Genomic DNA, 23,826 nt, shown 5'->3' with positions numbered 1-23,826 from the left:
TCCCGCCCCCGGGACAGGCCATACGAGATACTGAACTCTTTGATGGCGTACTTGAGATTATCCCACCAGACCAGCTTTTCTGACCTTATTAAAGCACCACAGGCCGGGGCCCCATTCCTCCTGTGCCCCTGCTAGAGAGAAGTGAAGCACAGCATGGTCGCTCAGGGTCGTGAACACATAGTGCATCCGGCTCAGGCACGGGAAGAGACTCATGTGCCCCTGCAACAGGTCGATCCGGCTCTGTCTCAAGACACCTTCGACGACCTGCCGCCGAGAAAAGTCCCTCCGCGCACCATAAGCCTGACGCCACGCATCCACGAACCAGTGAGCTTCCGCACTGCGCTCCAGGAAGCTGCGAGCAGCGCTGCTCTTAAAGGTCATCCCAACCGCGACATCGAGCGCACTCAGTGCACAGTTAAAATCTCCGACGACCAGCCCTGGCTGCTGAAAGCAGCTCGCCTCCAGCTGCTTGAGGAAGGCGAGCCGCTCAGCTTCCCCATTGTGGGCGTAGATGTTGCTCAGCAGTACGGACTGTCCAGGAGACCCAAGACAGACCTGCAGGAGCCGGCCCTCCGTGTCGTGGTGCAGGAGCCTTACGCTCTCGTACACTCCCCTCCTCACCTGCACAGCCACCCCCCTCCTGCACAGGCTGGAGGCGTTGCTGTAAAACAGCTCCCCGTCCCACTGTGCTCGCACCTTCCGGACACACTCCTCGTCCCAGAAGGTCTCCTGGAGGCAGACAACATCCGTCCGCCCCAGCAGAGCTAACACTGCCCCCAGCTTTGCTCAGTCCCTCAGCCCGTTGGCGTTTAAAGAGGCGAAAGTTGCCATCACGCATATGGCCATAAGAGTGAAATTAATTCTCCGGCCCGCGCGACAGTTCCCCCGCCCTTTCTGCCACATTCTCATTGCCAACACTTGCCGCTTCCTCCCCACCTCCTGTCTCCGCCACCGCAGAGACATCAGGGATGGGTCTGCGGACAACTCTTGAACTGGGCTTCAGGTTGGGCTGAGGCCTGACGTGGTGCCACTGGATCCCAGCCTTCGAGGGCCCAGGCGGTTGTACCCCGGCTTGCCCGCTCCCCTCCCCCTCCTCCCTGTCCTCCCTCTCCACCCCATCCATCTCCACCACCTCCCCTTCCCCCTCCATCTTCATGCCCTGTAATACCCCTCCTCCGTCCCTGTCCCATCCATCTCCAGACACCCATCCTCCATTCCTACTTCCACCACTTCCCCTACCTCTCCTCCCATGACCATATCCAACTCCCCTTCCTCAGTCTCTGCCAACGGTGCCTGACCGAGTATTGAAGAGGCTCCCTCACCTGGCAGGCCGGTGTCTTGTGGCCGCTGCAGGGCAACCGGGCGCTTCCCCTCAGGCTCCTCTGGGTCCTCGGGCGTCTTTTCGTCTGGGCCTATGTCCACCTTGCCAGGGTCTTTTCGCCGTTGCCGCTGCCGCTTGGTCACACGCCTCGCAGCAGCGCCTTTGCTGACCCCAGCAGGCTTCTCATGCCTGGACCCAGAAGAGGGCCCTGCTGGCTCACTGGTAAGCTGGGGAACCGCTGACGGTGATGGTGGTGGTGGTGCTGGTGCCGTCGCCTCCTCCCTCTGCCTCTCTCCCTGCACAGGCTGGGGTGTCAAAAGCCCACTGGTACGCTGAGGGGCCGCCTCTGGTGGTGGTGGTGCCCGTAGGATCTCAGCTGCACCACGCTGCACCGCCGCATGTTGTGGAGCAACCTCCCTCTGCTTCTCTTGCGGCACAGAGTGGGATGCAGCAGGATTGTTAGGGCAACGGGGCGCCCCTGCTGGTGGAGATGCTGGCTGGTCCCCGGCTCCTTTCTGCTGCGCTGTACCCAGGATTGGAGGGGCCTCCCTCTGCCTCTCCCCTATCACCGGCTGGGGCGTTGCTGGCTCACTGGGGTCCTGGGGCGCCGCTGCTGGAAACTCTCCATGCTCAGCTGCAGCGGCCACTCGTAGTCCATCTTCAACCCCCTCGGCGTTGCGGGCAGCTGCTCCTGTGGCGGCTGGATCTTCCGGCTCCGGCTCGCAGTTGCAGCTCATGAGCGCATGGAGGCAGTCCGGGCACTTGGCAGCGGTGCAGTTCCTGGCGCGGTGGCCGGGCTGTCTGCACTCATAGCAGAGGAACTCGGGGCAGTCCTTGGCAATGTGCCCCGAGTCCAGGCAGACATGACACACCCTATGTTGCTGGTCGTGGAGGACCCTGAAGTACTGGTCCCCCTCTGCCGTGGCGAAGCGGGTGCTGTATGGCAACGAGGCTACATGCCATCAGCAATGGTGGTCCCAGGGTAGTGGCGCATCCTGATGTCCGAAATCACTCTCACCCCCCAGCTACTCAGCTTCTCCTTGATAGTCTCGTCTGAGATATATGCCGGGAGGTGGAGGAAGGAAACCACTACCTCCTTCTGCTCCAGCCAGCGGCAGGGTCCGCGTGTTCTTTTGAGTACAGAGTCAGTTCAAACTCTTTTGGCGTCTGGGGGCGGCAGGCAAAAAGAGAGCCCTCCCCACAGACGCCATGCACCGCTGCGATAATAGCACCCGTAGATGGTTTCTCCACACCGCTCACATCCACCACAACAGTATGCGCCCTTGCAAAAACCCGCCGGGGGGGTCGATCCAAATTCCTCATCCTTCTCTTTCCTACACCACTCTCCTCCTCCACTACAATAACATTCTCTGCCTCCATGTTTTTTCCTTCCATTAAAACACAAACAGGACTCAGAAAGCAACAAAAAAGCAACAACAAAAAACCAAAAGTCTCTCCCCTCCCCAAACAGCGCTAGGCTGAAGGGGAGGGCTTCAAAAATCAACCAAAAATTCACAAAAAAACACAAAAATTCACAAAAAACAAAGTCTTACTTGAGACAAACAAATGCTCTATTCCTCTCCTTCTTCCTGCTCTCACGCTGACCACGGCCCCTGTGACGTCAGAGGGCCTGCTCAAAGGGGTGTGGCCGTAAGCGAGAGCAGGGCTCAATGGCACCTTTCTTATAGAGAGGACAGCTCCGTCACCTCTTTTACAACGCTGCTTTTTTCCCTTGCGTTTTTCTCTTCTTCCCACGTTCTCTCTCTTCACTGCCTTCGTCCCCACTCTATTTCACTTCAGTCTTTCACTTGTAGCGGCAATGCTTGTTAATAAGACAGAATTAAGTGTTGCTGTGCTTTCCCAAATGAGGCCCCATCTCTCTGTTCATCTATGTAGTGCAGCCAATGTGAAGCTATTCATGCAGGCTGATTTAAAGATGTTTTCTATTGATAAGAGACCGCTCCCAAATGGGGATGCACTTAGCTAAGACTGGCTATCATGATCAATGGTCATCCATTGGCGCCTATCTGTCTAGGGAGTGCCAGATGGACATCTGGACTGCATTCCTAAGTGTCAGGAGTAAGTGACTCATATCTCACCTTGATCAACCAATCAGGGACTGGTAGGGCCGAGTAACCCACGTGGGTCTCTGATGCCCATGGAACTTTCAGCCAATCAATGAGCTGAAGTTCCTCCAGGTAAAAACAGGCAACACAGAACTATTCAAAGGAGAACTCCAGGGGTGCTAGACAGTTCCAGGGCAGGACAGCCCAGGTGCAGAAAGGCTCCAAAGGGCAGGACATTCTCGCAGCACGCCTCCTGACCATCCTGAGACTCAGCCCGGACAACCACGGAACGGCCAGTGTGTCAGAGTGCCAGAACTTTCCTCTATTCTAAGAGTCTAGAGCGGAGGTTACCAGAGAGTAACAAGAGGATCCACACGAGGTTAGCACCAGCAGCAAGCCTCGTGAACAGGTCAGAACTGTGGACAGCTGAATCACTATTCAGAACTAGCGCTTCATCAGGAACGAACCGGTATTCTTCCTCACCTGCTGGGACCCACACTCATCTTTTCTCCTGTGCACAAACTTTGCTAGTTAAAGCCAACACTAACTAGCCGGTCAGTGAGCATCAGCAGCGCACCGTCGCAAGCCACACAGCACAGCCTGGCACGGAGCCAGAGAGCCCGCAGGATATCTACATCCCCAGAGATTGGATGAGCATTCAACTGCACTGCATCACAGCTCGAGAATTCAATTGTTATTCCAACCAGTTGATATCAATTTAATTCCTAAGAGTTATGTACTTGTTTTGAGTATCTAATGTAGAAGTTATAACCAAGTTCATTTACGAAACGGTCTAAATGAATGATATACTGAACGTATGTCCTCTTGATATATGTAACTCTTCGTAACTGATTGAATATATACCTTTTGTATTCTGATAACCCTCTCGATAAGATCTGTTAGGTTTACATGCATATTTTATGTATAAATATTTTATGTATAAATATTTTATTAATAAATATTTCCTCGTGTATTAGTACCTGTGTGTATGCGTTGTTTGAGTTATATCGCATGGTTGGATTCTAAGGCCATTTAAATAATCATTTTATTATTTACTGCTACAATTAATAATTGTCCCAGTAAATGCCCAAACCCTAAAGAACTGGTGCCTCGTGAGAGCACACTACAACTGTATTATTATTATTATTATGATTATTATTATTATTATTATTGAGAGACAGGCTCACTGTCTGTTCCTCAGGCTGGGACAGGAGATCACACACTGTATTTTTATTATTGAGAGACAGGCTCACTGTATGTATTTTTATTACTGAGAGAGAGGTTCACTGTCTGTTCCTAATGCTGGGAAAGGAGATCACACACTGCATTATTATTATTGAGAGACAAGCTCACTGTTCCTCAGGCTGGGACAGGAGATCACACTGTATTATTATTATTGAGAGTCTGGCTCACTGTTCCCCAGGCTGGGAGAGGAGGTCACACACTGTATTATTATTATTGAGAGACAGGCTAACTGTCTGTTCCTCAGGCTGGGACAGGAGATCAAACACTGTATTTTTATTATTGAGAGACAGGCTCACTGTTCCTCAGGCTGGGACAGGAGATCACACTGTATTATTATTATTGAGAGACAAGCTCACTGTTCCTCTGGCTGGGAGAGGAGGTCACACACTGTATTATTATTATTGAGAGACAGACTCACTGTCTGTTCCTCAGGCTAGGACAGGAAGTCACACACTGTATTATTATTATTATTGAGAGACAGGCTCACTGTCTGTTCCTCACGCTGGGACAGGAGATCACACACTGTATTATTATTATTGAGAGACAGGCTCACTGTTCCTCAGGCTGGGACAGTAGATCACACTGTATTATTATTATTGAGAGACAGGCTCACTGTCTGTTCCTCAGGCTAGGACAGGAAGTCATACACTGTATTATTATTATTGAGAGACAGGTTCACTGTCTGTTCCTCAGGCTGGGACAGGAGATCACACACTGTATTATTATTATCGAGAGACCTGCTCTTTCCTGACTGTTCCTTAGGCTGGGACAGGAGATCATAATCTGCTTTATTATTATTGAGAGACTGGCTTACTCCTGTCTGTTCCTCAGGTTGGGACAGGAGATCACACACTGTATTATTATTGAGAGACGGGCTGACTGTCTGTTCCTCAGGCTGGGACAGTGGATCATATACTATATTATTATAACTAAGAGACAGGCTCACTTTCTATTCCCCAGACTGGGACAGAAGATCACACACTGTATTATTATTGAGAGACAAGCTCACTATCTGTTCCTCATGCTGGGACAGGAGGTCACACACTGTATTATTATTATTATTGAGAGACAGGTTCACAGTCTGTTCCTCAGGCTGGGACAGGAGATCACACACTGTATTATTATTATTGATAGACAGGCTCACTGTTCCTCAGGCTGGGACAGGAGATCACACTTTATTATTATTATTATTATTTAGAGACAGGCTCACTGTCTGTTCCTCATGCTGGGACAGGAGATCACACTCTGTATTATTATTATTGAGAGATAGGTTCACTGTCTGTTCCTCCGACTGGGACAGGAGATCACACGGTTTATTAATATTATTGTTGAGAGACATGCTCACTGTCTGTTCCTCTGGCTTTGGCAGGAAATGACACACTGTATTATTAGTAATGAGAGACAGGCTCAGTGTTCCTCATGCTGGGACAGGAGATCAAAAACTGTATTATTATTATTGAGAGACAGGCTCACTGTCTGTTCCTCAGATTTGGACAGGAGATCACACACTGTATTATTATTATCGAGAGACTTGCTCTTTCTTGACTGTTCCTTAGGCTGGGACAGGAGATGATAATCTGCTTTATTATTATTGAGAGACTGGCTCAATCCTGTCTGTTCCTCAAGATGGGACAGTGGATCACACACTATATTATTATTACTGAGAGACAGGCTCACTTTCAATTCCCCAGACTGGGACAGAAGATCACACACTGTATTATTATTATTGAGAGACAGGCTCACTGTCTGTTCCCCAGGCTGGGACAGGAGATCACACAATGTATTATTATTATTATTATTGAGATACAGGTTCACTGTCTGTTCCTCAGACAGGGACAGGAGATCACACAGTTTATTAATATTATTGTTGAGAGACATGATCACTGTCTGTTCCTCAGACTGGGACAGGATATTCCACACTGGATTATTATTATTGAGAGACAGGATCACTGTCTGTTCCTCAGGCTAAGACAGGAGATCACACACTGGATTATTATTATTGAGAGACAGGTTTAGTGTCTGTTCCCTAGGCTGGGACAGGAGATCAAAAACTGTTTTATTATTATTGAGAGACAGGCTCACTGTCTGTTCCACAGGCTGGTACAGGAGATCACACAGTTTATTTATATTATTGTTGAGAGACATGTTCACTGTCTGTTCCTCTGGCTGGGGCAGGAAATGACACACTGTATTATTATTATTGAGAGACAGGCTCGCTGTCTGCTCCTCAGGCTGGGACAGGAGATCACACACTGTATTATTATTATTGAGAGACAGGCTCACTGTCTTTTCCTCAGGCTGGGAAAGGAAGTCACACACTGTATTATTATTATTGAGAGACTGGCTCACTCCTGTCTGTTCCTCAGGTTGGGACAGGAGATCACACACCGTATTATTATTATTGAGAGACGGGCTGACTGTCTGTTCCTCAGGCTGGGACAGTGGATCACACGACGTTGCGCTGCTGATGCTCTCTGAAGACCGGCTAGTTAGTTTTGGCTGAAACTAGCGAAGTTTGTGCACAGGAGAAAAGATGACTGTGGGTCCCAGCAGGTCAGGAAGAAGACCAGTTCATTCCTGATGAAGCGATAGTTCTGAATAGTGATTCAGCTGTCCACAGTTCCGACCTGTTCACGAGGCCTGCTGCTGGTGCTAACCTCGGGTGGATCGTTTGGTTACTCTTTGGCAACCTCCTCTCTCGACTCTTAGAACAAAGCAAAGTTCTGGCACTCGGACACACTAGCCATTCCGTGGTTGTCCAGGCTGAGTCTCAGGATGGTCAGGAGGCGCGCTGCGAGAATGTTCTGCCCTTGGGAGCCTTTCTGCTCCTGGGCCGTCCCGCCCTGGAATTGTCTCAAAGCCCTGGAATTCTCCTTTGAATTCCCTTTAGAATAGTCTTGGAGCTCTGTGTTGCCTGTTTTTACCTGGAGGAACTTCAGCTCGTTTATTGGATGAAAGTTTCATGGGCATCAGAGACCCACGTGGGTTACTCGGCCCTACCAGTCCCTGATTGGTTGATCAAGGTGAGATATGAGTCACTTACTCCTGACACTTAGGAATGCAGTCCAGATGTCCATCTGGCACTCCCTAGACAGATAGGCGCCAATGGATGCCCATTGATCATGATAGCCAGACTTAGCTAAATGCATCCCCATTTGGGAGCTGTCCCTTATCAAAAGAAAACATCTTTAAATCAGCCTGCCTGAATAGCTTCTCTGTGGCTGCACCACAGAGATGAAGAGAGAGATGGGGCCTCATTTGGGAAAGCACAGCAACACTTAATTCTGTCTTATTAACAAGCATTGCCGCTACAATTAGTAGGAAGAAAGATACAATATTTTGAAAATGTAATATGTTTTAAAGGATTAAAGGGAAAATAAATACTTTATATACGCAAACTAATTCTACTGAGCTCCTCTAAACAATATCGCCTGAAGAATTGTCAAAGCACAGTGTATCAATTTGGGTGACAGTGGGGGAAAAGGATCACAACATTGAAAACCACAAGGCTTATTTTCAACAACAAAATTTGTGCTTGATAATATTTGACAAAAAAATGAATATTACACGCACGGAAATCAATATTTACCATTAGGGTAGAATGCAGCATAGAACAGTTGGATAGAAGGTTAGTGTAACTCTATAGTGCATCACAGAGGCTGGTCTCTTCCCCTCATTATGCAGGCTGACTTGTTCACAGTGAACTGTCCTCCAGCGATAGTCAGCTGTAATCACTGATGCAGACATGATGTTAATACTCTGACAGCATCTTGGCTGATTTGGTTAAAGTGTTTTCCTATTAAACAGGAGATTCTGCGTTCAAATCCCAGCAGTGTCTTTCTTCTTGTCTTACAAAATGTATCACTATGGATGATTACATGCAGCTTGATTTTGTTTAATGCAAGTTTTCATTCCCTTTCTGATGGCTCTCTACAGTAATTTTTAAAAGTACTAATCGGGATGGATTACTGTACATATCCTCAGTAAAGGGGAATATATAAGTAGTGACTATCCAAATTGCATTTTTGTGTGAAACACATTTCAGAAAATCGAAAACCAATTTTCAAAACTCACAATAACAAGACAAAGGCAAAACATAAGTTCACTTTCACTTTATGCATATTTACCACAACCTTGCCTTCTGATCATAAAAAGTCTTAATTTTAATATAGCAGTTTTAAATGGGACATTCAGAACATGGCATATGAGAATATATGGTTAACCGAGGATGAGCAAAGGATGATCGCACTTTCTGCTTATTGCTATGAACCTACCCCTGGTTATAAAAATGTCTCAAAATTCTGACACTGAGGTGTGAGACACAATGTAACAGGCTCTCATAATCCCGAAATACAAGAAATTTTACTGTAGCGTTTTATAAATTTGACCCTGTGAACATTGCATGTCCCTCCATCCTCATTACCAAAACATCTCAATGTCCCGACACTATGTACTTTTGTAATTACAACAATTCACTTTCATTTATGAGTTGTGACATTGTGAACATGGCATGTTAAAGTATTTAGAAAATCTAGATCAGAACAGGCTAAATGCAATTCCTAGTGATTTATCATTTTCTTACTTTCTAAATGAAAAAAAATATTTTTTCAGTGATTATGACACTTCAGTATGACATAAAATATGCTTCAATGACAGAATAAATAATAATAATAAATAATCATCGAAAAAATACCCAAAGTGGACATTCATAGTTGTGATTATAGGAATGTTAGATATCGGGTGAGTAGCTGCGTCAGCATGCGTAGGCTGCAAAGGAACAAGTAAAGGACTATTCCTGCTGAAAAGAGAAGAAAAGAATCACAATGTTTCGGCTGTGGAGCCTTCTTCAGGTGTGAGAAAGACAGGGCAGTAAGCAAAGATAATTTTCTTTTTATCTTTGCTGAGTGCAGTTTATCGCTGATGACAACATCAAAGACATTAAGGAGATTTTACAGCTAACAGCTCCATATCAACTTCCTTTCATAACTAACCTCATCAGATCCCTCAACTCCCAACTCTTCCAGTTTCTCACTTCAGAGAAGGATAAAAAACTCAAAATCCTCTACAGAGAAAAACCATCAACACCCTTATCACCTCCACCAATCCTAACCTTGGTGTTACTACACCTCTGACCTTTCCCTTTCACCCCTTTGCATCCTCAGCTAACATATTTTAATAGTACAACAAAATTACAATAGATTGTACAGTATTTATGTTTAAAATTAAGGTAAATGTGTCAAAATATCGAAGTCCAAATGCACGGTGCTAATGTAACAAAGCTCGCAAGTTCTTAAACAAATCTGCATTGTATTTTTAAAATATTTCAGCATAGGATGCAACGGGGGTATAAATGACGACTCGACTTTTTCTTGGGTGAATTTGGTTTTCTGGGGAGTTGCGATGTTGGGCATACAGTAATTGGACATTTCCCGGTGATTCTGACACGTGTTAAGCTCTCGCATTTCCTGCAAATATTAAAATGGTTAAGGTTTCGCTGAGAAATCCAATCGACCTTTGCGAAGACAATGTTTACATCACATAAGAAACCCGTCCCTGGGTGGACTCAAACCACCAACCTTTCAGTGAATAACAGAACGCACCACACAGACGGAATGGTGGGTCCGTGTCTCGCATCACAACTTTCAGGTTAAATTTTTTTTTTTTGCCAGCTGGTAATATTTCTTCTGCACTGATAATCAAGAATTGAATTTCATTTCTCACAAGCTGTGTGAATTTCTTGAAATACAAGTTTTCCAGAAAGGAAATGAATACATGCATTTAACAAAATCAACCCCTTTCTGATAGTCCGAAATGGTACGTTATGTACCACAAGATAGGAAAAAAAACATGACTGGGATTTTAAACTACGTGACCTACAGTACCAGACCGGGTAAAGTTAGCTTGAAGTTCGAAAACGATTTTGGCACGCCTGTAGCGTTTACACGAAACCTCTTAGAATCGCGAGAATACTTGCTTTGTGTATAAAATACATTGTGAATGCTTTCTCAGCCTTTACTTTTTCGTTTATATGACATTTGTTTGACCAAGCACGAATATTCTTTTGTCCATATCTTCACAACGGAAGCACAGAACGCCTTCAAACCAAAACGACATATGGATATTTCCACAGCCTCTACATCAAAGTATCAGTGAGCTAATTATCTTTTTTAAAACCTCCGGTTTTTCATCGATGCGTAATTACGCACGAACTGGAACCCGGGGGACCGCTGTGTGCACACGTTCACAAAGCGAGAAATACTGTTCATTACGGCTTCATGCGAAAAACCCGTATATGACCATAGGAAGCAGAACAGCGCGGTCTCCAATTACCCAGACTGTAAGCACGGGAATAAAGCTTTGTTTGATTTCTGAAACCCTTCCTTTACGTCCTGTTTTCATTCAGGTAAGGGTCAACTATATTCACAATACTACTGACAGCAGGAAGATTAAAATATTCTTTACTCAGCAGCTTATTAAAAACAGCTCCCATGATGTTCAAACCGATTTTTTACACAGAACACTGACACAGCTTTGTGTTCTGAATCTCTTTTTCTCTTGCTTTTATTTAATGTGGCACAATGCACTGGTTCACAAACCAATAGCATTTAAACCACAGCACCCACAATGCTGCAGGTAAGTGTTTTGCACACTAAGCAGGTCATCTGACTATTCCCAGCTTTGTTTTGGGTTATGGAACCTTTATTTTTTTATGATTTTCTGAAGATAACACTACAGGTGGGATGGGTGGGTTGTCTTCATGGCTCAATAGCATTGCAAATACAGCACCCACACTGCTGAAACCAAGTGTTTTACACACCAGACAGGCCCCCGAACCTCATACAACCTTAATGTGGCTGTGGCCCCTTTATTTATTTTGTAATGAGTTTCTGAAGATAACACTACAGGTAATACACTGGGACAGGTGGGTCGTCTTCATGGCTAAATAGCATTTCAAATACAGCACCCACTCTGCTGAAACCAAGTGTTTTACACACCAGACAGGCCCCCAAACCTCATACAACCTTACTGTGGCTGTGGCCCCTTTCTTTATTTTGTAATGATTTTCTGAAGATAACACTACAGGTAATACACTGGGACAGGTGGGTCGTCTTCATGGCTCAATAGCATTTCAAATACAGCACCCACTCTGCTGAAACCAAGTGTTTTACACACCAGACAGGCCCCCGGACCTCGTACAACCTTGCTGTGGCTGTGGCCCCTTTCTTTAATTTTTTATGATTTTCTGAAGATTACACTACAGGTAATACACTGGGACGGGTGGGTCGTCTTCATGGCTCAATAGCATTTCAAATACAGCACCCACTCTGCTGAAACCAAGTGTTTTACACACCAGACAGGCCCCCAATCCTCATACAACCTTACTGTGGCTGTGGCCCCTTTCTTTATTTTGTAATGATTTTCTGAAGATTACACTACAGGTAATACACTGGGACAGGTGGGTCGTCTTCATGGCTCAATAGCATTTCAAATACAACAGCCACACTGCTGAAACCAGGTGTTTTACACACCAGACAGCCCCCAGAACCTTATACAACCTTGCTGTGGTTGTGGCCCCTTTCTTTATTTTTTTATGAGTTTTTCAATATGGCACCATTAGACAGGCGGTACATGGGGATAGTACATCGTGCTCTTCACGAGTCAATAGCTCTTCAAGCACAACAGCCACAGTGCTGCAACCAGGTGTTTTACACACCAGACAGCTCCCCTAACCTTATACAACCTCGCTTTGAGTTGTTTAACATTTCTTTCAAATCACTTGGGTTCATCAATCATTTGATCATTTTTCAGCGTGGAATAAACCTATTACTTGTTCCTTGGAGATTACCATCTGCTGATAAGATATGATCGCTATATTGACCATATACAATTTCTTGCATAAGGAATTCATATTTTGCATACACCGATCCCCCCGGAGTCCCAAGTGATTCTGGTTTTGGAAAGCTAAAGGACAATGAGCTTCACGATACCAGGGGGACAGTGGGTGGTCAAGTCTCCCCTAAACAATGGATCTTGTCAGATTATGATGTCAGTGCATTTAATAAATGTTGTTGAACTCTCTTTAGCCCAAATACAGAGGAGCCCAGACCCAGAATGTTACACATACTGACAGAGAGTGATCTCATTATGTGTGTTTGGATTTTAACAACTATTTTTATTGTTTGCTAGAACCAAAACAATCTATGTTAGACATTTTCATCTTCAGCCAAAAATACAAACCTGTTTACGTAGTGTGGTGCAGGTTCTTGTCCCATTCTGCTCTTGGTCCAGGTTGGAGGGTTGCACCGATTCTGAATCTTGTTAGCTGGTATGGATGGGTTTGGGGGTGTTGATACCAGAGTGGTCCAGGAGGGTGATTCAGGTGTCTCGGGGGCATTCTTGTTTTTCTATGAGTTCAGGTTGATTCTGTTGGTTCTGTCATGAATCTCCCTCACGCAGGCAAGCACTCCCGCATTCCCTCGAGCTCTCCCCATACCAAACGTGCACATGTCAATCAGTCCTCTACTTAAACCCTCATCTGTCCCCCGGTCATTGCTCACGATTGAGATTCTCTCCCGGAGCTTACCTACTAACTACGCCTTTGCCTTACTATGACTTCTCCCCTGGACCTCGACCCCGCTTTTCCGACAACTGCTTTAGCCACTCGATTTTGTACCTTCGCCTGTTTTACGCTTTCTCGGATCCTGACCCCAGCCTCTCTCTTCATTTACGCCTCTGCCTACCGACGCAACTTCTACGCCTTCCCGGACTCGGGCCCCTGCCTGCTTACTCCGACTACGCCTGCGTCTCGCGCCAACCCTACCAAGGGCACCGCATTGGATCCCTATCCTCAGCAGTCAGCCCCTGCGTGACAGGTTCTGAGTGTCTTGGTTACATCCGTTTGTGTGTATAGATGAAAAAGCTATTGAAGAGCACCCCCACACCCCCCACCCGTCTCGGTGGAAGTTGCCATGTTCAAAAAATCCTAAAAAGATAATTAAAGTTGCACACAACAAAGCATGACTGTGAAAGGTCAGGAGGCCTGCCTAGTGAGCACAACACTCGATTACAGTCAAAAAAAACATTAAAAAATAAAGAAATGTTCCACAACTCAAAGCAAGGTTGTATAAGGTTAGGGGAAATGTCTGGTGTAAAACACCTGGTTGCAGCACTGTGGCTGTTGTGCTTGAAGAGCTATTGACTCATGAATAGCACCCCCCAATCCCCATGTACCGCCTGTCTAATGGTGCCATATTGAAAAACTAAAATTCTTATTAAAAAAATAAATAAAGGGGCCACAACCACAGAAAGGTTGTATAAGGTTAGGGGACCTGTGTGGTGTGTAAAACACTTGGTTTCAGCAGTGTGGTTGTTGTATTTGAAATGCTATTGAGCCATGAAGATGACCCACCTATCGCACTGTGTTACCTGTAGTGTTATCTTCAGAAAATCATAAAAAAATAAAGAAAGGGGCCACAGCCACAGCAAGGTTGTATGAGGTTCTGGGGCCTGTTTGGTGTGTAAAACACTTAGTTTCAGCAGTGTGGGTGCTGTATTTGAAATGCTATTGAGCCATGAAGACGACCCACCTGTCCCAGTGTATTACCTGTAGTGTAATCTTCAGAAAATCATAAAAAATTAAAGAAAGGGGCCACAGCCACAGTAAGGTTGTACGAGGTTCTGGGGCCTGTCTGGTGTGTAAAACACTTAGTTTCAGCAGTGTGGGTGCTGTATTTGAAATGCTATTGAGCCATGAAGATGACCCACCTGTCCCAGTGTATTACCTGTAGTGTTATCTTCAGAAACTCATTACAAAATAAAGAAAGGAGCCACAGCCACAGTAAGGTTGTACGAGGTTCCGGGGCCTGCCTGGTGTGTAAAACACTTGGTTTCAGCAGTGTGGGTGCTGTATTTGAAATGCTATTGAGCCATGAAGACGACCCACCTGTCCCAGTGTATTACCTGTAGTGTTATCTTCAGAAACTCATTACAAAATAAAGAAAGGAGCCAAAGCCACAGTAAGGTTGTACGAGGTTCTGGGGCCTGTCTGGTGTGTAAAACACTTGGTTTCAGCAGTGTGGGTGCTGTATTTGAAATGCTATTGAGCCATGAAGACGACCCACCTGTCCCAGTGTATTACCTGTAGTGTAATCTTCAGAAAATCATAAAAAATTAAAGAAAGGGGCCACAGCCACAGCAAGGTTATATAAAGTTAGGGGGCCTGTCTGGTGTGTAAAACACTTGGTTTCAACAGTGTGGGTGCTGTATGTGAAATGCTATTGAGCCATGAAGATGACCCACCTATCCCAGTGTATTACCTGTAGTGTTATCTTCAGAAAATCCTAAAAAATATAAAGAAAGGTTCCACAACCCAAAACAAAGCTGGGAAAAGTCAAAGGACCTGCTTAGTGTGCAAAACACTTGCTGCATTGTGGGTGCTGTGGTTTAAATGCTATTGGTTTGTGAACAGAATACCCCTATCCCAGTGCATTGTGCCATATTAAATAAAAGCATGAGAAAAAGAGATTCAGAATGCAAAGCTGTGTCAGTGTTCTGTGTAAAAAATCGGTTTGAACATCATGGGAGCTGTTTTTAATAAGCTGCTGAGAAAAGAATATTTTAATCTTCCTGCTGTCAGTAGTATTGTGAATATAGTTGACCCTTACCTGAATGAAAACAGGGCGTAAAGGAAGGGTTTCAGAAATCAAACAAAGCTTTATTCCCGTGCTTACAGTCTGGGTAATGGGAGACCGCGCTGTTCTGCTTCCTATGGTCATATACGGGTTTTTCGTATGAAGCCGTATTGAACAGTATTTCTCGCATTGTGAACGTGTGCACACAGCGGTCCCCCGGGTTCCAGTTCGTGCGTAATTACACATCGATGAAAAACCGGAGGTTTAAAAAAAGATAATTAGCTCACTGATAGTTTGATGTAAAGGCTGTGGAAATATCCACAAGTCGTGGTCTTTAAAATGCATTTGGTTTGACGGCGTTCTGTGCTTCCATTGCGAAGATATGGACAAAAGAATATTCGTGCATGGTCAAAAAAATGTCATAAAATCGAAAAAGTAAAGGCTGAGAAAGCATCCACAATGTATTTTATACACAAAACAAGCATTCTTGCAACTCTAAGAGGTTTCGTGAAAGCGCTACAGGCGTGCCAAAATCGTTTTCGAACTTCGAGCTAACTTTACCCCGGTATTATGCACTTACTGGAACCCGGGGGACCGCTGTATACATATACTGTATAACTTATGCCGCTGTATAAGTTCACAACGTGAGAAATACTGTTCAATACGGCTTCATGCGAAAAACCCGTATATGACTATAGGCAACAGAATAGTGCAGTCTCCAGTTATTCAGACTGTAAGCAAGCGAATAAAGCTTTGTCTGAATTCTGAAACCCTTCCTTTATGTCCTGTTTTCATTCAGGTAAGAGTCAACTATATGCACAATACTACTGACAGCAGGAAGATTAAAATATTCTTTACTCAGCAGCTTATTAAAAACAGCTCCCATGATGTTCAAACCGATTTTTTACACAGAACACTGACACAGCTTTGCGTTCTGAATCTCTTTTTCTCGTGCTTTTATTTAATGTGGCATAATGCACTGGGATAGGGGTATTCTGTTCACAAACCAATAGCATTTAAACCACAGCACACACAATGCTGCAAGTAAGTGTTTTACACACTAAGCAGAGAGCGATGTCTTCCTCGTTAGTATAGTGGCAAGTATCCCCACCTGTCACGCGGGAGACCAGGGTACATCAGGACGCGCATTGAAGTGAAAGCAGGATGCGCTGCGACATCCACTGTGCAGATCCCGCCACACTCAGAGGTGAGTGGGTCTGTTCGATCACAGCGCTAGGCGAATCCCCAAACAGTGTGGGTGGCAACAAACGAAACGGGCCTGTTTCCGCCCGGTTTCGATCTGGGGAAATCGGGCCCAGTAGTGGCGGGATCTGTACAGTGCATGTCGCAGCGCTTCAATGTGCTCAACATTCACTCCTACCCCGAGTGCAGAAAAGACAGCGTCCGCAGCAACAACAGCTCAGGTCTCTGCACAGGAGCTAAGCTGCCCCCATCTCCTCTGCTCTGCGGCTCCTGCGGAGTGGAGTCCTGCCTGGAGCCGTGTTTGCAGGCGGCGGCTCCCCACGCCCTGTCTGGGCGTCGTGTCCAAGAGCTCCTGGGAGGAAGAGAGAGCCCTCCCACTCGGGGGCTTTTCCACGGTCTGTGTGAGGAGGGGCGGGTGTGTCCAGTAGCTTATCGAGCGGAAGCCTGGGGCGGCAGAGAGCTGTGATCGTGCAGACCTTGAGGTGTCACCTCTTTGTCTGCTTTCCCGCCCCCCCTCCGCCCAAGCTCTGCTCCAAAGTAGCCCGGCAACCTCTCACACCTGCAAGTGTCACAACCTAAGGTGCGGTCATGAGACACCCATGGGGTGTCGTTCTGTTCTTGCTAATTGTTTCCTGCCCGTCACAGGCAGGAGTCCATGCGAGGAAGATGCGCTGGACAGAGCTCAGAGGGCGCAGCTGGGTGGCTTTCCTTCTGAGTGACGTTCCTGCAACACTCTCCCGGTACTCTTGGTGCGCTCATGCCACAACACAGGAAGGCTGGAGCAGGTGGCTGTGGGCTTTGCGCACTGCTGAAATAGCTCAGTTGGGAGAGCGTTAGACTGAAGATCTAAAGGTCCCTGGTTCGATCCCGGGTTTCGGCATTTTGTTTCATCGCGCCCTTTGTTCCTCTCTCCAGCGCCCCCTTCCTAAAGTGACGCGTCCCTTTCTCAGCCCGAAACGCAAGCGAGACACCAGCAGCGATCCCTGCAGGTTTCCGTAGTGTAGCGGCTATCACGTTCGCTTAACACGCGAGAGGTCCCTGGTTCGAGACCGGGCGGAAACAGCCTCGTTTTGCACGCTCCTGTACTTCACAGAGGTCTTGAGCGACCGGTCATTTGTTCCCAATGTATTTCCGGTGCTTTCGTGCACTCTTGTACCAAACTTACGTTCCTTCTGTATGCGGAGCCGATCATTTGCAATTGGGCTGTGCCGACAGACCAGGACGAGCTCTGTCGGCTCAAAAGCAGCACAGGACCTGCAAGAACAACAGAAAGATTAGCATCCAGCGAGGGCCTCTTAGTGAGCCCAAGAGCTCATCAAGAATCGGCTCCAGCAACAGGGCTGGGCGCATTGTTCCATTCTCCGCCCACTCTCGGTGTAAACAAGTCCCTCCTGGTCTCTGCTTGAAATGCACTTTCCTGCGTTTGCTTTGGTGTAACTGGCTTCCCCTGCATGGGCGAATGTGAAGAAGATCCTTAGTAAGTCATTGAAGAAAACCGAGAAGAGGTCGGAGTGGCCTCTGTCGTTCATCAACGATCCAGTCAGGCAGTACTCCTCTGTAAAGCGCCGTTCATTCACATCGATTGGCTTTTTTTTGCCTTCATTCGTGCGAGTAGTAAAAGCAGACGCCCCTATTCTGCCGTGACCCGGATTCGAACCGGGGTTCTTGCGGCCACAACGCAAAGTACTGACCACTATACGATCACAGCGAGTTACCGAGACACACGCGGCAGGGCGGAAAGGGCTGTGCTCTCTTCGTGTGACATAATTCGGAAAAGTCCTGACGTTGCATTTCAACTGAGTATACATCGACCCTTCGACACTCTGAGTGACAACTCTCTTGCGTGTTTTCTCATATTTATGTAGTTTGCTTGCATGATGCCGGTGAAGTGGAAATCTAATAAGTAAATTGATTCTTAAAAATGTAGAGAGCTTTGAAAAAATATATTGGTGCTTTTAGATAATATATTTCAAGGATGTAACTGCTGTGCTACAGTGCGTGCAGAATTTTAGAAAACAGTTCGTCAACAAAGTACACTGTGTAGATTAGTTTAGAAGACAATGTACCAAAACAATATATGCTGTCTGGGTCATTAGAATTAGCTGAAAGTAACTGATAAGCTTTGAATAACAAATCTAGTTTTTCTTCTCTCGCTCTATGACGTAATCTGTTTTCTCTTAGAGAAAGGGGAAGTTTTAGAAGGGACCAAGTGCTGAACTTTTTTACAGCGCAACGTCTTATAAAAACCCTGTACTGCTTGTAACAAATTGAGTCTCTGGTTGCACTTTGCAGGGCTCCCAATATTGCAATATTGAAATAAAGACCTTACTCAGGTGAGAACTCTCTCTTGTGGCTTCCTTGATAGTTATATTTCCATGACAATTTGGGGGCTCGTCCGGGATCACAAACCTGAGCGCGAACGGCTGCTGAAACTCCATCCGGACCCGGACAATTTTAGCAAATTGGACGAACCTCGGAGGATAAACTGTTTATCCTTCCAGAGACGCGTCTGGAGAATTGGCAGCTGTCTGACGTCAGTAAGTGATCCTTTAAAATTAATAGTTATATTTCCATGACAAGAGAAAAACCATCAACACCCCTACCACCTCCACCAATCCTAACCTTGTTTTTACTATACCCTCTGACCTTTCCCTTTCACCCCTTTGCATCCTCAGCTAACATATTTTAAAATTACAATAGACTGTATAGTATTTATGTTTAAAATTAAGGTAAATATGTCAAAATATCAAAATCCAACTGCACAGTGCTATTGTAAGAATGCTTGTCAAGTTCTCAAACAAACCTGCATTGTATTTTTAAAATATTTCAGCAGAGGATTCAACTGGAGTATAAATGAAGATTCGACGATAATTTTTTTTGAGTGAATATGGTTTTCTGGGGAGTTGCAATGTTGGGCATTATTGGACATTTCCCGGTGACCCTGACACGTGTTAAACACTCGCATTTCCTGCAAATATTAAAATGGTTAACGTTTCGCTGAGAAATCCAATCGACTGAAGACAATGTTTATATTGCAAAAGAACCCCGTCCCTGGGTGGACTCGAACCACCAACCTTTCGGTTAACAGCCGAACGCGCTAACCGATTGCGCCACAGAGACTGACTGGTAAGGTCATTTCTCGAATCACAAGTTTTCGGTTAAAAAAAAATCTCTTCCCGTTTATTTTGCCAGCCTGTAATATTTCTTCTGCACTGATAACCAAGAATTGAATTTCATTTTTCGCAAGCTGTGTGAATTTCATCAAAAACAAGTTTTCCAGAAAGGAAATGAACACATGCATTTAACGAAATCAAGCCCTTTGTGATTGCCCGAAATGATACGTTCTGTACTACAAGATAGGAAGAAAGACACGGCTGGGATTTGAATCTCGGTTCTTTTGTTTAATAGAGAAGCGCTTTAACTAACTAGGCTACGGTGACGGCTCAACCTTCACCTTTTACAGCCACTTGGACACACCGCTCTGAGACATCTGCGTTCAGTAAGCGCTGAACCTGCGCTCAGAGCAAATTGCCTCTTTTACATAGCAGCCCCGACACTGAGAAACGAAGAGAACTGGCTTTTATCTGCCATTTTCATGTCCAATGCGTTTGACATCTCCCAAGGGCGACAGAGTTCTTTTGCAACACTATTTCTTCTTCTTTTTTATTTCTGTACGCTTTGATAAAAAACGAGAAATCGTGCAACGGAAAAATGTCTTTTTTTCATAGAGAAAACGTGCACCAGGAAATGTTGTGTTGAGAAGAAATGATTTAACATGATACGTGACCTAATTTATCGGAGCAATTGCTCGACCAGCAAGATCTGGAGAGGTTGGAGAGTCTGGTGGATGTGATAATTATACGGTGTTGTGGAAGAAAACAGTCTTTCTTTGAATTCTCAGTCAATCGGAATTTCAGTGCGAAACATAAACCCCTTGTCTGATTTAAAGAGATTATATTTTAAAACTCATAAAAAATCAGAAAACACGTTTCTCACTTTGAAATTTTAGACGGAGCGGTGCATGACTAGTAGCGGCGCTGAGCACACTATGGGGGAATTCAGGTCATGTGAAATGCCAGCGGTTTAATAAACAACGCGTCTGATTTCGGATCATAAGATTGTAGGTTCGACTTCTACCTTGCTCGTGTAAATTTTATTCAAGCTCCTCAGTAATAGATGTATATTATGTAATGAACCGCACCTGAAAGCAAACGTTGGGTCTGTTTCCTTTGTTTTCCAGCATGAAATAGCAAATCGTTACAAAAAGCACCTGCTAATGTCCAATAGCGGGTTTTGTTTTCAAATTACAGTTTCAGGCTTCAGACACTTTTTAATAAAACAAAAGTGTCCGGAAACTCATTAACTTTCAGGTTTGCTTGAACCTGTATTAAAAAAAGTTATCTGAAACTTCCGGGATTCCATTATCTGATGTAGCTGTCTCTAAAGTTGGACGTGATGTTAAGCAGATGTGAACTGTGATTTTGGAACTGTGATTTGGCCGCTGTTGGTGATTTTCCTTTAAAAATAAATGAATCTCTGGAAATTTTACGGAGTGTATCACTTTCACTGAGACCGAGAAGTGTTAAGCTGTACATGAGTCTTTGTGGTTCGGTTGTTAACCAAAAGGGTGGTGGTTTGAGCCCTCCCAGGGACACTATGAGCCTTTTAATGTACACACCCGTCTCACTTTATCTCCACAGCCGGTCTTGTGCCGCAATCAAATACAGAGCCCGTAGGAGGCAGTAAGCTCGCATATATAGCTCACTGTGTATATAATGAAGAAGCAGAGGTTAGTTTCTCATCTGCGCGTTACAGAGCCTTACGCAACTCGTACTGTACCAACAGCTAGGGTTTGATCCCTGCACGGGCTATTAGTTGAAAAGCCATTGTAAATGACGTGTAAGAGATTTATAGATACTGTAGATCAGTGGTTCTCAAACTGTGGTACGCGTACCGGCAGTGGTACGTGGAGTGCCACCAGGTGGTACGCCAAATGACCCTGGAACTGTGTAGTGTGCACTGAAAAATCGGGACGGGTTTTCATATTTTGTATTTTAATACTTGTCGAATACGCAGGCTACATACTACGATACAGTGCGTGCTAATACTTCAGTGGACACAAGAGATACTCTGTAATTCTATACCACTCTATAGGAATGCGTGCTACGGATGCAAGTGACCAATTGTATTTAAAAAAAGCTATTGTATCTCCAGCAAATAGGGAGAAAGGAGAATGTGCGTGATTTTGGAACAATGCCAACATTGTAAACACAGGAATGCATAGAAATACGTGCTACGAACGCAGGCAATCTTGTGAGCACACGAAAGCGTGATAACAGAAAAATATTTAAGAACTGTTCTAATTTGAGAAAAATACACCAAGCGTTTCTGTGTTTCGCTCCCATGCGCATGAAATAAAAACTTTAAATAAATACGGAAATAAAAACAGAAACGCGGAAAAATGCAAGCTTGCGGATTGCTAAAGCAGGTAAGCTATACTATTTTTGAAGAACCTTATTTACCGTTGGCAAAAGAGCTGACACGTATTATGTGTGGAGAAAAAGCTGCTAAACAGCTCGACCTGCTGCCCCCCTCCCCCTGAAAGACACAGTCATTCAAAGAATTATTGAAATGAAGGATTATATCAAAAGTACACTGATAGAGCGCGTTAAGATGAGCAGATGTTTTTCACTGCAATTAGATGAGTCTGTAGTCGATTTGGCCAATTTGCTCGTTTACGTTAGATGCGAGTTTGAGGGCATGTCCCATGAAGACTTTCTGTTCTGTAAACCGCTACCAACAGGAACTACAGGAGAGCACATATTTCAGCTTCTGAATGAATTTTTCGAAGAGAATGGCCTCGACTTGATAAAATGCGTCTGAGTTTGTACAGACAGTGCTAGAGCAATGACAAGCCGACATAACGGTGCAGTTGCACGAATTAGAGAGGTTGCTCCAGAAATTAATGTACGCATTACAACATCCACCGCAAGACCTTTGCCGTCAAGAAAATGCCTGACGATTTAATATCTGTTAGACTCTGTTGTGAATTGTATCAAGGCTCGAAAAATTAATTCACATCTCCTTTGCTCAACTAAATAGGCTCACCCCTCTCACTGAAATGGTGCTTTTTTATTAGTTGTTGTTAATGTTTTTTTTCTGTAAAATACTTTGAGAAGCCACCTTTAAAGGCGCTATATCAAATAAAGTTCATTATTATAATATTTATTTCTGGGGTTCCTATGAGATGATGACTTGTAGGTGGTACTTGGATGCTTTGGTTGGATTAGGGGTGGTACTTGGTCCAAAAAGTTTGAGAACCACTGCTGTAGATACTTTATTGATCCCATGAGGGAAATTAATAATGCTTACTCACATTAATAAAACTGAGGTCACTCCTTTTTATTTAACCCAGATTGTGAAGACAACTCCACCCTATCAAAGGTAATTGTTGCACAAAAGTTGGAAAGCACACTCTGAATCCATTTGTACTGTATATTTGATTTCCGCGATCCATTCAAGGCTGCTTGGTGCTTCGCAAGCAAGACATTTCAGGGAAGAAACTCAGTTTAGAGAACTACTGGTGCATTTTCACTCATTGAATTTGATCTTTGTACTCTCTTTTCATTCTCACCTATAATATTTCAAAATTACAGTTCGGATTTGTTGGAAAACTTCACAGGCATTATTAAGTTAGGACTGTATAATTGTATTTTAATATCTTGGTATATTTACCTTCATTTTAATATGGATGTAACCATAAATGTTGTACTTTTGTCGTACATTTTAACTGAGGACGCACGACGACTATTATACCTTGTGATACATGCAAGACATCTGTAAACGAAGATGTAATTACAGTCAAATTGGCAATTAACAGAAAACCACAATTGTATAATATTATTTCTCTATGTCGATCATCAGATGAAGGATTTGAAGAAACTATATATTATTCCTCGATATCGATGATCAGTTGAAGGATTTGAAGAAACAGCAGCGATAGCAGGTGATTTTGGTTTTGAACCCATCTTTACACTTCAATAATCCATTTGTCTTTGAAAAAAGAAAAGACAGGCATGTTTTGAGTCTCATAATGATCATCTTCTCGATCCAAAGAAACATATAAATTTGATTCCTTCTGTAGTATTGGGATTTTCTTACGAAGATCTCACGAAGTATTGCCAGGATCTATATTTAGCGTTCGGTAGCGATAACACTGCTGATATTGATTGAGTAGAAATCTATGATGTATTGACAACTTTATCTGAAGCGAGAAGTCCTAGAACGCTGTCTATGAAGTGTTAGGATTCATACCAAGATATACTTTTTGTTTTCAACCCAAAATGCTGCTATTGCATTA

General features: G+C 44.6%; 4 non-coding genes across 4 annotated transcripts; 2 read left to right on the top strand and 2 right to left on the bottom strand.

Moving 5' to 3' along the window:
• The first annotated feature begins 17,273 nt into the window (after positions 1–17,273).
• On the top strand, positions 17,274–17,346 carry trnaf-gaa (transfer RNA phenylalanine (anticodon GAA)). The gene has a single exon. It is a non-coding gene; the product is annotated as a tRNA-Phe (tRNA).
• A 109-nt stretch (positions 17,347–17,455) lies between these two features.
• trnav-aac (transfer RNA valine (anticodon AAC)) lies at positions 17,456–17,528 on the top strand. Its single transcript has one exon. It is a non-coding gene; the product is annotated as a tRNA-Val (tRNA).
• A 574-nt stretch (positions 17,529–18,102) lies between these two features.
• Positions 18,103–18,174, bottom strand: trnah-gug (transfer RNA histidin (anticodon GUG)). The gene has a single exon. It is a non-coding gene; the product is annotated as a tRNA-His (tRNA).
• Positions 18,175–19,512: 1,338 nt separating this feature from the next.
• trnan-guu (transfer RNA asparagine (anticodon GUU)) lies at positions 19,513–19,586 on the bottom strand. The gene has a single exon. It is a non-coding gene; the product is annotated as a tRNA-Asn (tRNA).
• Positions 19,587–23,826: the final 4,240 nt, after the last annotated feature.

This window comes from Lepisosteus platostomus, chromosome 5, assembly GCF_059453375.1.
Source record: "Lepisosteus platostomus isolate fLepPlt1 chromosome 5, fLepPlt1.hap1, whole genome shotgun sequence".
In the NCBI taxonomy this organism is placed as follows: domain Eukaryota; kingdom Metazoa; phylum Chordata; class Actinopteri; order Semionotiformes; family Lepisosteidae; genus Lepisosteus; species Lepisosteus platostomus.
Note: the sequence above shows the minus strand (reverse complement) of the source record. Positions and strands in the feature narration are given on the sequence as shown.